Consider the following 13,694-nt stretch of genomic DNA (forward strand, 5'->3'; position numbering starts at 1 on the left):
CTTTATTATGTTGACAAATGCTCCCTCGATTCCCACTTTGCTGAGTGTTTTCCCATTTATGACAAACTTTGTCTCTTTGAAGCAGGATAGCATACTTGTCAGTCAAAGTGTTCACTTTCTGTTTTAAGAGGAAGAGGCCAACTCTCTTGCCCTGAATATGTGGCTCAGTTTGTTGGGCATCATCACAGGAAATGAAAGGTTGCTGGTTGGATTCCTCCTCAGTGAATCATGGCTTCCTGTGCAGCTTAACTGTGAAGATGTCAAGACCTCCCTGTCAAATGTTCCTACTCTAGCTTGTGGTAATGGAAGTTCAACATTTTGACGTTATTAATTTGTCAGGTCAGTACTGTTGTAAATGGCAGCAACCCCAAATACATAACTCAGCATTTATAGAATACTCATATCTCATAGTGAATTATCAGACAGTTTTACTAAGCTGAGCTTAGATTCTGATGGGGGGCTGCGGGGAAGACTGTAGCCAGCACTCCACACTGCCCTGGGAGGACAGCCTGCGGGAATGCAGTCACAAGCCCTTGACACTCAGAAGAACATGCTTAACTTTTCCAGGGCTGAATACATTTCAGCAAACTATGAACAAGCCCAATCATCCTTGGAGATTGTAGTATCATAACAGAAGTTATCTTTAAGATTGTAAAAACAGCCCTGGCTGGTATGGCTCAGTGGATTGAGTGTCAGCCCGTGAACCAAAGGGTCGCTGGTTTGATTCCCAGTCAGGGCACATGCCTGGGTTGCAGGCTAGGTCCCTGGTGGGGGGCACACAAGAGGCAACCACACATTAATGTTTCTCCCCTTCTCTTTCTCCCTCCCTTCCCCTCTACCTAAAAATAAATAAATAAAATCTTTTAAAAAAAAGATTGTGAAAATGTTTCTTTCTTCTTTAAACTTTTACATCTTTTCTTAATGCCCCAGAGGAAAAAAAGAAGTTATATGAAAAGTCTCTAAGATAATCAGCCAGCATCTTTTTGTTGTTGTTGTTGTTGTTGTTTGCATCTTCTAGGTGCTGATAAGTTTTGCTTGTAAATTATACATGTAAGTTTATCTTAAGCATCAAGGATCAGTTCATGAAAGGAACTGTACAGGTTGCCAGTAAGCCAGAGGAAGATAAGGACTATGCGTTTGACAGCACCAAGAAAAGCCCATGTATACCTTTCCATGAGCAATGCAGCTCTATGCTAACTTCAAATTTCGCTATCTGAAAACAAACAAACAAACAAACAAACAAAAACACAGCTGTGCTGGGCAGACCACCTGGCTCCCGGCCAGGAGCACTGCTGTGAAAGAGCATTGTGAAGACTGATACTGGTTGACTAAGTTATTTTTGGTCCTGTGAAAATTAACTTCTTCCTATATGTTGTGTTAAACAGGGTATCATTGAGTGTTTGGATGTCTTGTTTTCTCACCAGTTTATGTGCATGCTTTTTAGATGTGACTAGCATATAGTAGATACTTAATACATTACAGCTAAATAAATGAAGTATGAAGAGTTTCACTAGAAGAAGACACTTTGAGGATCCTATAAACTAAGCAAAGTCCCCTGCTCCAAGTGATGCTGCTCTCCAATACCTGTCATGACATATCAACCCAAGGTCTCCACCAGGCACCTCCAGGTCCTGTGATCTCCTGGGTCCTGGCTTGGACCCACATTTTCCTTCTGGAGATGGAGTGGCTTAGACTTCAGCTTTCAATCCCTGCTTGTCCTGGTTTCTCCCTCAGATGTGGCTTCACTCCTGGTGACTCAGCCTCCCACAGTTCCATTTCAGCCTCTGTTCACCTTGCAAGTCTCCATCCACTTCCCAGATAAAACTGAGTCTCTAGTGATTCAGACTCCATCCAGCGGAATCCGTATGTTGTGGATGCGATGAACAAATTCACATGGACTGCAGAAGTCCTGTGGAGAAAAAGGGATGACACAGCCACTCTGAGTGAGAGAGCGCCTCGACCCTTGCCTGGACAAGCTTTATTGCTTTCTAATAGCATCACATCAAAGAAGGTTCTCATTCATTATGCTCAGGTTTGCTTTAGGTGATTACTTTTTACAGATAACAAAGGAAAGGATGTTGCTGATTACTTCTTACTGTTTAACAAAGAAAAAATGTTGCAAATGCAAGGGAATGATAAGAGTGATTGGTCTGGTTACACTCCGTCCTTGGGAGATTAGCACAGACTTTAGGAAGTTACTTTAAAGATATGCAGTAAACATTTGCACCTTTAATTCAGGGTGAAGGAGTTTTAGCAAAAGCAAGCTTCAAAGCAGCCTTGGTATAATGCAGGCCTAGTTTCACATGGGAAAGTTGATCTGTGGGTCTGGCTCCTGTGTGCTGTCTTTTGCCTGCAGGTTTTCTGATAAGGCTGGGCTACATTCGCCATTACCAAGCAGGCTGGTTCCCTATAACTAGCTCTCCATTCCTTGGTTTCCTGCTCTCTACAGCTGTCACCCATGGGATAGAGGCTTTTGTGCAACTGTGGCACCTGAAGTTAACCTCTCAGGTTCTGCTAATCCATGCCTCCTCTCATTAAAGGGCTCATTAAGCCCCAATATGCGTAGAGGGATACCACTTGGGAAAGCCAAGGCCATGTGGAAGGTCATAACATTCCTAAATATCAAGAAGTACAGATGCCTTGCAGTCTGAGATATTTCAGAACAGAAATCACCTCTTCAGGACAGTTAAAGATTAAAATCTCCAGTGATAATAAAATACAGACTCCTGCTCGGCTGCTATGGGAAATCCACAGCTTAATTGGGGTGGATTTTGAAGGATGCTTAGAGGTAGTGGCGGGGTGTATAAGCTTCAGTGTCGATAGCAGAGCCATAGCTTAGTCTTCGCCTAGATTGCTCATTTCATTTAGCTCGCTCAGTTTGGAATGGGGTAAAGCTACCCTAGATAATGAGTTGAAGGAAGTTCTGAATACTCAGTCCATTTGGACCACCTAAGTGGATTCCAGGTTACTGTGCCTACTGTCTGGAGCTAATTCAATGTCCCTTAAATGCTAGTTCAGGTGTCTGCATAATTATTCTCAAATTTAGTGGCTTCATTGGGGACCATCTTAAACTGATGTAAACTAATCTGACTCCAGCTTTCTCTTCCTCTTTGCATTTGGGCTGGGAATCCAATATGCCATTTATAAGCTCCAAGTTGAGAGACAGAGTAGGAAAAATTAGCTCTGATGTAATGAGGCCCCTCGCAAAGGATGGATCTCATCACAGAGCAACCCCAGCACCTGCATCTACACCCTACAGTTCCCCAACAAATTCAACCAACCTCAGAAGTTTCAGGAACTATAAACTTGGGCTTATAACTAGGGACCACATCTATTTCTGCCTAATATTGCTCCCGGTGTTACCATATTAAAAATATTCCCTAAAGCTCCGTGCTCACTGCATTCTATGTGGCATCCCCAGGAGCCACACACTGCAGCAGCCCTCACTGCCCCCACTGGAATTAAAACCACTGGTGGTCAACCTTGAGAATTAACTACCCATGATAACTACTCAGTGTCGCTAAAAGACTATACCCGAGTGTATTATATATCCCACTTTTTCCTATAGGTTTCAGAATTTGTGGTCTGCCTCAGAGCTGGCATTTTGCTCCCCTAGCAAGGCCTACGGTTTTCCTGCAGCCAAACAAAGCATTCTTGAGATACACTGGAAGTATCAAAACTATACTTGCAGTACGATTGAAGCTACCGTCCTGGTCCTAGGAGCCCATATCTAAAGGGGTGTACTCACCCCTCCCTGAATACAATGATGCAGGTACTCTGAGACTTTCTTCTGACCATCCGTGACAGTGCCCCATCTGAGGTACACTACCTTTGGTGCATGTTGAATTGGATACAATCATACTCTGGATGGTTGTTGCACAACTCCAGTGACCTGGCCCATTCACCCATACAATCCTGAATTGTTGCTAGCAATACTGGCCCTTTTCTGAGCTGACTCAATACAAATATGAGACCATAAAGGTCAATTCTCTGGAATTATCTTCCCTCAAGACATTCAATGTTATACATGATTGGGTCAGGTCACCAAGCTCCAACAGTCTGTAGTACTTTGGGGTTTGTAGGATATTGTGATATATATATATGATATATATAGTTATTTCCATGTTTCTCTATCCTGACTTCCAAGCTTACTAAAATACTTAAGAAAATCAAGCCAAGCCCTATAAAAGACTTAAAAGGCATTTGAAAATCACAAAGATGATCCATCGTTCATCTATTCTAGTATACCCAGACTATTAGGGTCTTTCCTCCCTCAAGCATATGTTCTGAACACACCATAGAGGAATATTTTCTCAAAGTGTGGGCTACAGACCAACTATGTCAGAATCACTTGACTTTCTAGCTTAACATGTTTGTTCCTGGCCCCTACCCCAGATCTACTGAGTCAGACCCACTGGAAATGGGCTCAAGGATGTATAATTTAAATAAGTACCTTAAGTTATTCTTACATCCACTAAAACTTGAAAATTGTAATGGTTGCATCCTTCCTAACTCAGCCCCGACTCAGCATTTTTACAAACCTTTTCCACAAGTTTACCATTCTCCTTCTCTTGCCCCTTCCAACCTCCCAAAGTTATATGATATGGGAGAGGAAAGGTCCTTGAACACCACTAAAGCAACATAAAGCTTCAAAGCATTATTTGGGACAAGGCCATGTTTTCAATGACAAAAACAGGCTAATACAATGAAGAATAGCACCAAATTGTCCAAAGATTAAGCCAAAGATCAGTTCATTGGCTCTAAGTCCTTCCTGGTACCAAGATCAGAGTAGGCTAAGCCAAGCAGAGACAGCAGAGAGCAGCTACCTGGGCAAGGTAGTCAGGTAGGTCAGGGAGAAGTATTTATAGTGAAGAACCAAGAAATAACTGGTGGAGCTGGGAGCAATTAATAATAGAAGGTAGCTGGTTGGATATTCACAGACAGTGTAGTGCCAGAAGAGCTAAGACAGAGGGGTTCAGAGATACTCAGGGCAGCTATGGCAGGAAGAGGGCAGTGACAGAAGAATTCAAGGAACAAGCTAATCTGTTAAGGCCATGTTGACAGACACATCAAGGTTATGTACAAAGACAGGTACAAAGATAAATGCAGAAGCCAAGGTTTATAAGATGCATTAGATTTGTACCCATGGTTGGAGTGGAGGTGGGACTGGAGAAAAAAATTGGAAATTAACTAAAACAAGAGCTTTATGTGGACAAAGGATGATAGCATGCTGTGATCTGAGGAATACAATCAACTTTCTGAGCTTGAGGTATAAATAACAGACACAAAGAAAAGGAGGGAAAGAGGAAAGAATTTTCCACACAAAGAACTGGTCAGCTCTCTAGTCAATTAAGACTATCATCTCTGCTTAAATTCACTGTCCCTCAGTTTGCAACCTTAGAGCTAAGTGCAAATGGAAAAGGGATGGTACGAGGAGGTTATGGTCCGAGAGAGAGAGTCAGTGCCTCATTACAATTCCATGCTGGCTGCCTTTTAAGAAAAGCTATTAATTTTAATTATACATCAACAACTCATGGACAAAGATTATTTAACATTTTTTGGATAGACCCATTGGAAATAGCATTCTGTTGGCCTAATTAAAACTTTACTTCAGAACAACTCCTAACTTATAATTGAATGATATACTCGTATATTCACTGCCAGACATTAATAATAAGAGGGCCTCTGCTGATGACTTTAGAAGTGCCACAAAATTACCGTATTTTGTCGTGTATAATGCACGCCCACAGTTTTTGTGTGCATTTTACATGGGATCATTATACCCATGTATAATGCACATCCTTATCTTCCCCTCAAAAATTTGGGTAAAAAAGTGCACATTTTACAGGGCAAAATACGGCATCTCTTCCACTGTCCAAGTAAACCCTAAGTTGTGCTGCATTCATTTTTGTGTGTGTGATATATCAAATTCAAATATGTGACATAGAATTTTCACAGATAATCTAATAAAATCATTAACTGACTATTTATTTGCTTAAGGATCAAATGTCAACAAGAATATAAAAATTGAATTAGCATTTGAAATCTCCAGACTTTTGGTTCTCTGGAATTAAAGGCATTTCAAACCCAACTTGAAATTTGAATGTCTCCAAAGTTCTCTACCAAGAAGCATAGGGGTTTTGGGAAAATAAATTTAACAATCAATTAAAAAGGTTTCAACTAATAAATTATAATGCAACTTAAGATTTTCTTATTTAGGAATGTAAAGTCATCTCTCATTTGTTTAAATGATTCTTTTTTAAACCAGGCAGTGACCAGTAAGTTTGATGTAATCAGTGGTGATATGCCTTCCCAATTGTTTTCAGATTCAAGCTACCTTTACCCACAAATAGATTAAATTTATATGTTTGTTCTTTTTCTAGAACAAACATGAACAGAGATGAATGAAGTCTTATTTCACTTACAATGTTCAGTTTCCTTGACTTCCAGTGGTTTCATTTCCATTGTTTCTGAACAGACACATAAAGCCATATCATAAACTTTAAAGTAATAAAAGGAGGTTAACAAGATCAATCACTGTTTTGTATTCTTCCTATGGCTTTTAACTGGAATCACCTTTTGCTCCAAACACCATCTGGAATATGTCAACAACATTCTTCTTTTAGGAATGACTCAGGGAGAAATTTGGCAAGTTGCCAGTAGGTCTTAGTCTACAGCAATACAGGAACTCTGACTCAATTGCTGGCTTGCCAAATCCTTAAACTCAACTTAGAAATGCCATTCTTAAGGTTGTTTATATAATATAAAGAAAACTGTGTGTTAGCCCTCTCCCAGTCTTGCACTGGTTAGAAAAGTCACAAGAGATTTATAATACTGTACTATGATAATCACTATACTTTTATCCAAATGAAGTGCATCCCCTCAAAAGAGACATTTGATGAAGGTGATTCACCTATTTTACTTCTGATCCAACTTCTTCATCTAAAAGGTTAGATCTCTGAACTATTATCTAGTCTTCTTATGCTAAGATAAAAATTTGCCCAGACAGGCCATATTGTTCAACTAGATTTTCAGAGAATATTAAAAGTATAAATATGAACCATATTTCTTTGGTATTTTTTAAACCTATAAACAAACCACAGCATTTTAATTAATTTATTTTTAATTTATCAATTAATAACAAAAACTGCAAGTCCTTTTGGGGGGAAATGTAGAGGAAGAAGTTCCTTTTTCTATATGTTTATGTCTACAACAGTTAATATTAATTGGATTATGACAGATATGTTGAATTGCTGGTAGTTGGGAGATTAATGGAAACATTTTAAATATCCACTGCTATATTTTTCTTGAGAAAGCAGTTTAAAACTATAGTCTATTGAATGAGGTTGCCCTCTGGTGACGGAAACGAGCACTGCAAACACTGTTTGCATGAACTTGACGTCATAAATATTCTACACAGACCAAGTGAACCACAAAAAATATCCTAGCGCTGTCCAACAGAAACATATTTCACACATGTAATTTAAATGTTCTAGTCACCGCTTTAAAAAAGGAATTTTAATAATACATTTTTCTTAACCCAATATATTGAAAATATTTTTATTTCAACATTTAATCAGTACAAAAAATGCTTTATTTTTTTCACTTTAAGTCTTCAAAATACAACATGTATTTGACAACACATCTCAGTTAGGACTAGCCACATTTCCAGTGTTCAAGAGCCACACGTGGCTGTGGCTTGCGGCTACCACCTTGGATTGAGCGAATCTAGAGAATGAGACGAGAGCTGCCGTTCCTTTGATTTGCGTTTTACTGTGCTAAGTTCGTTTCTCAGCCCCTTTGCCTACTCTTTTAAAAGTTGCTATCTTTCCCTCTTTAAATTTTACTTGATTTTGTAAATATATATACATTCTCTTGAACGTTTTAGAATACTTAAAAAAAAACCCTCAAAAGCCTGTCCGAGAACTGGGAGGACCCATCTCTTAGCGAAGGGAACGGGGGAGGGGGGGGGGCTGTGCCCTCCCGGTTCTGCTCCCTCTGCGCTCAGCGGCTGCGGGCGGCAGTCGTGGGCAGATAGCAAAGAAAGCCCGCGCAGCGGGGAGATGAGGGACTGTCATGGTCGTCGGGCGTCCTTGTGACATCACAGCTCAGTGCTTTGGGGACCCAGTGCAGCGAGGCTCCAGGCTTCCATGCCCCGAGGGTCAAAGACTTTCAATGGGAGAAAACCAGAACTCGACAAGGCAACGACTAGGTCCCCGCCACAATGCCCACAAGTCGTTGTCTCCAGTCCTGTCCTCCGATCCGGTGAAAGCAGGTGAAAATTGCACGCCAGAACGAAAAAACCCGCGGTTGGGGGAGCACGCCACCATTTCCGAGGAGCACCAGCGGGGTCTTCCGGGTGGACCCCTGCCTCTGCCGATTGGTTGGAGGTTGCCGCCACGTGATCCAGAACCTGTCCGCAGCTGCTTTCCCCGCCCCTTTCTTCCCCCTCCCCTACCTGTGGTTGTCAGAGGCTGAGAGCGGGTTTCCTAGGCAACCACTAGGTAGAGCGCACACACCAGGCCCAGGGCTAGAGACGGTGTCGCGCCTGCTGCTTCTAGACTAGGATTGAGAGGTCGGAGTGAGCTCTGGACCCTGTTCTGTCTCGATTGCCCCGGAATCCTTCTTCTCTCTGGGATGTGGTGAGTGTCTGTCACCTGGAGGCCTTCGGGCGTACTTTACGTCTAGCCTGGCCCTCAGAGTCTCTGCTTCCCTAGGTCTGGTTTGTCTCCAGCCACACCAGGAGGAAGGCAGGAGAGAAGCAAAGTTTGGGTCCAAGGGCCTGGGAATGGTGCAGTGGAGATAATGATGAGATACAGTGGTGTGGCTTTACCTAAGACTATCAGTGACCAGAGCAAAGGCTTGGGAGGAGAAGGGAGGGTGGCCCACAGCCACTTGTGCAGCCTATACTGCACTGGTGCAGGTACTGGGCAGAGGGTTCCCAGCGCTCCTCAGCCAAACTTGTACTGCCTCTCCAGCCGCTCAGGCGTTTGGCCCATCAGCGATAATGGATGGATTCTGATCACTGTATACCCAAGAGAGGAAACAGTTTGATCATACAGGGCTTCTAGTTTGTAGAAAAGAAATTTGATGCTCTCAGAATGACACCCTGCCCAGCTTTCATGGCAGACAGAAACATGGTCCTTTATACTCTAATTATTATTATGCTCTGATTGATCATGTACAGCAAGTATCTGGCACACACATGGTGCCAGATACTGCGGTAAGTTCATGGTCCCTCCTTCAATGAGCATGTATGTAACCTCATAACAAGGAAAGACCTGCAAGCATCACGATACAATGAGACATATATACAGGGCATACGTGCCGGCCTTAACTGGAGTCACAAGGAAGAAAATGATTATAGTACAACCAGAGAGAAAGTCTTCATATAGAAAATCCTTGATTTAAATCTTTAAGGATGCATAGAGTATGCCATAAAGTCAAGGCAAAAAGACATTTTGGTTAGGGAAACAGTAGATGCCAAAGTATACAAATGCCCCCGCCTGTTCAGGGAAATATAGTTGTGGCCAAAGCCTGGGGTGCTCTGGGGAGTTTGTGATTGAGGAGCCTGAGAGATAGGCAGCAGTCAGAGCACAGACACCATGAATACCTTCCAAGGGCACTGGCGTGAGCACATTTACCTTTCAGGAGGCTGACTGTCACAGTAGTGTGGAGGATGGACTGGCAGGAAGTAGATTATAGGAAGGGCATCCAATTAGGGTGAAATGATGAGGGCCTGAACCAAGGAAGAGGCAATTGGAATGGAGAGGAGGAAAACATTTTATAGACATTTGAGAGATATATGCAGAAGGATTTAATGAGTGAGTGAACGTAGGAGAAAGAGTAAAAGAGTGATTGAGAGTAAGTTCCAGGCTTCTGACTTGCATGATTGATGATTGGATGGATGGTGTCATTTACCAAGAGAAGGCATACATTAGGAGAAGCAGGCTGTCTGGAAAATATAACAAGTTCAGTTTTTGAGATGCCTGTAGCACATTCAGACGGAGCTTTCCGTGTGGGTAGTTAGATTTGTTGCACAGGGAAAAGGAAGATACAGATTAGTAATATTCTCCAAGAAGGAAACAACTGATCAGAAAAGTAGGTGTAAAATAACAAGTAGAGAGAAGCCAAGGAGAAAAAGTTAAACCAAAGAGGGAAATTTGAAGAAAAGAGTCATCACCATTGTCAAATGCCATGTGAAGCCCAAGTTAAGTTGAGAGCTGAAACATGCCCAGTGTCTTTGGCCGTTAGATATATGTTGATCTTGGTAAAAGAAAGCGTAGTGGCCTGAGGTGTCCCCAATAAGAGTGCATGAGCTGAGAACTGAACAGAGGCAGTAAGCATTGCTAATGACTGAAATGTGAAGGTATCTAAAACCAGCTATTTGTAGAATATAGGCAGGAGGAGAAATTGTTGTTTGTTTGTTTGTTTGTTTTTTAAGTTAGGAGCCACCTAACATCCATATATGGAAAGACAAAGAGGTCCTAGAGAAGAAAAGATGAGAACAAGTGAGAAAGAGGAAAAGGTTGACAGAGCAATAATCTAAAAGAGATTTAAGAGGATGGGCTTAGCGGTAGGAAGAGAGATTCATTTTGGACAAGAGAAAGAATACTTTTACTAACACAGAAGACAGGAAGAAAAATACATTTTTAGGAGGAGAGGGAATTTAAGAAATGCATGTATGATGGCATCACTGATCTCTGTGAAGAATCTGCTGAGAGAGAGAACGTGTGAAGAGCGGTGGAAGTTTAGAATAGTCCCTATGTCTGAGTCCCAGATCTGTAGTTCTAGTCCTACTCTCCCTAGCAAAGGAAGTTGAAGAGGAAAATATAAAATGTCTATTGTTGAAGATCCAGCTGAAATTAGAGGACTTGCGTTTGTGGTGACTTCAACTCCATGCTGGTTATGTGAAATCTTCCAGCAGCTTTCCAGGGCAGCAGGAAGAGGTGATGGAATCAAAGATTTAAGATTTGAAGGGTGAAAGCTATAGGGGCCCCTGGTGGTTCGTGGTTCCCTGGAGGGACTAGAGAAAACCAGTGGTCTCTTAGCTGGGTAGGCCCTGAAAGGAGCTTTCCCAAAGCGTAGCAGAGCGAGTACAAGTTGGCCGGCATGTCTTGATGGAATCAGAAGCTTTCTCTAGAAGCCTCGATTCCCACTTGAGCCCACTTCCTTGAACCCTGGAAGGTCCAAGATTTAATTCAGATTTAATTATGCAAATTAAATAATTTGGAGTTTTAAAATTAAATGTTGTTTTGCTAATTAACTATGAATTACAACTTTTTTTTTTCTAAATGAGGGTATCTATGAAGGGAAAACAAGGTGAATGCAAGGTTAGGTTAGTTTCCTACATATGCATACTTCTCCGTCATGAATAAGCAGGCTTCTTAAATAAATGGAGAACTATACCTTGTTCTCAAGGAAGACTCAGTACTGTAAAGACGGAAGTTCCTCCTAAATTAATCTTTTCAATGGAGTCTCAAAACCCCATGTAAATTTTTAAAAACCAAATACAAAATAATCATAAATCTTATTGGAAAAATAAATATTAAAGAATAGCCAGGAAATTTCTAAAACAGAATATGATGTGGGAATTCACAATGTAACTCATAGCAATTAAAACAGGGAGATCCTATAGAAACAGAGCTGAGGGAGAGCACAGATGGGAAAGTCCGACATTGCACTCAAGTACATGTTATAACTTAGTGAATAACATAGGGAACAGTTAATTCCTTCTGAATTGGACCCCTTGGACATAGACTAGACAACTGGGATCACCATTTGGTGACTGTGAGGGTACTGAGGGCAGGCTTTGTCCCTTGTGTGATGGTGGGAAGGCAGACTTGCCTCTGGTGTTCACAGACATTAAACCAAAAGGTAGGGGCTTCTCTTCTGATGCGAACAGGTGCTACAAGCCCTCCCTTACTTTGTGCCATCTGAATAAGCCTAGGGAGGGAAGACTGTGGCCTGTGTCTATGTATCGGCCTCTAATGGAATAGCTAAATTCTTTCAGGTTGTTCCTTGCTAAGTGCTCCCTTGCCTGGCCATTCCGCAGCCTATGCTGTAATAACTTGGAATTGTCCAAGAATGGGCTATGAGACAATTGCCAATGGGAAGCAAAGAAGGAGTGATCAGTATCACCTTCAATATAGACCCATCATCTAACCACTCATCATTCCCAACTACTACTACCCTACTCCAACCACCATCCTCTCTCACTTACATTATTACAGCCATCCTTTCACCAGTCTCCTTGCTTCTGGCCCTGATCCCTACAAGTCTGTTTTCAACAGAGTAGCTAGAGTGATCCTTTTCAAAGCTTGAGACAGCTCATGTTACTCTTCCACTCAAAACCCTCATATAGCTTTCTATCTTACACATAATAAAATCTAGTACCCTCACAAGGGCCTCACAAGGTAGCACATGACCTGGCCCTGCAAGGCCTCTCTGACCTCACCTCCTGCCAGTCCCCATTTCCCTGGCTGTGCTCCATTTCCCTTGCTTGGCAAACACACCAAGTATACTCTCATCCCATTTTTTGCATTTGCTCTTCCCTCTGCCTGGATGATTTTCCCCAGGTTTTCTCATTGCTCACACTTTCATTTCCTTCAGTTCTTTGCACAGATACTAACTTACCAAAGAAGTCTTCTCTTTCCTCCCACCCAATCATTCTCTGACTGGTAGATATTAGGCCCTCAGTACCTTAACTAATGAATGAGTGAATGAGTGAGCAGAGAATCCAGTGATTTGGGATACTTTTCTTTGTGATGCTGGCTGGGTTCACTCCCCTCCTCAACTCCGCATGATGGAACGATGTCCCCAGTTTACAAAGCCTGACTGCAAATACAGACTGTGTGCAATGCAATGATTCAGATCTCAAAATCATTGATTTGGCCCCTTTGGACGGCCACAGCCACCTTCTTCCCAAGCACTGCTGCTCTGAGCTGGGGAATTTTTTTAACAATAATTTCGTAAAACTTCTTTCTCTTGTACATTGAATTTTGGGCTGGTTTGTGCTGATGGGCTTTTCTCTCAATCTGATGCCACTTGCTTTATTTTCATTCAAAAGACCTTTCTCAATATTTTTGGCAATCAATGCTCTTTTCCTAGCACTACTAAACATTTCTTTCTTATTTTCATATTTCCCTCGTTATTCCAGTGGGATTTCGAAAGAGAAGTTAGGTAACCACATGGACTCTAGCCACCATTTTATTTGCCTTAAAATGTTAATTTATGTATATTCCTCTAGCTTCTACCCTTGTCCTCTTTGTTTATTCCACTCCAGCCACTCTGGTCTCCTCACTGTTTCTTGAATGTACCTTAGGCCCTTTGTACTTGCTGGGATATTCTTCCCCCATGTATCTTCCTACATTACTTTGTAGGAAGTAATGTAGGTTCACTTCCTACATTACTTTGCATAAATGAATAAAATTGAACATATAAATGCTTTTTAAATAAACATTTAAGTAAAATTTCATTTAAGTATAACATATATCTTAGGAATCTACTTTTACTTTCTCACAGTGAACATATACCCCTTTAACTAGCACCCAGACCAAGAAACCTATCTGCAGCAGCACTCCAAAGCCCCTCTTTGCCTCCTCCTAGTCGCTCACCCCTGAAAGGCAACTACTGTCCTGACTTCTGACACCAGAGATTAGTTGTTTTCAAATTTTATAGGAATGGAGTCACGC

General features: G+C 41.7%; 1 protein-coding gene across 1 annotated transcript in view; it reads left to right on the forward strand.

Moving 5' to 3' along the window:
• Positions 1 to 8,517: 8,517 nt before the first annotated feature.
• LRRC9 (leucine rich repeat containing 9) overlaps positions 8,518 to 13,694 on the forward strand; it is a 97,064-nt gene continuing 91,887 nt past the window's right edge. The window contains exon 1 of the mRNA XM_053928858.2: positions 8,518 to 8,642. The gene's annotated coding sequence lies outside the window, so the exon portion shown is untranslated. The remainder of the gene's footprint in view (positions 8,643 to 13,694) is intronic.

This window comes from Desmodus rotundus, chromosome 7, assembly GCF_022682495.2.
Source record: "Desmodus rotundus isolate HL8 chromosome 7, HLdesRot8A.1, whole genome shotgun sequence".
NCBI lineage: Eukaryota > Metazoa > Chordata > Mammalia > Chiroptera > Phyllostomidae > Desmodus > Desmodus rotundus.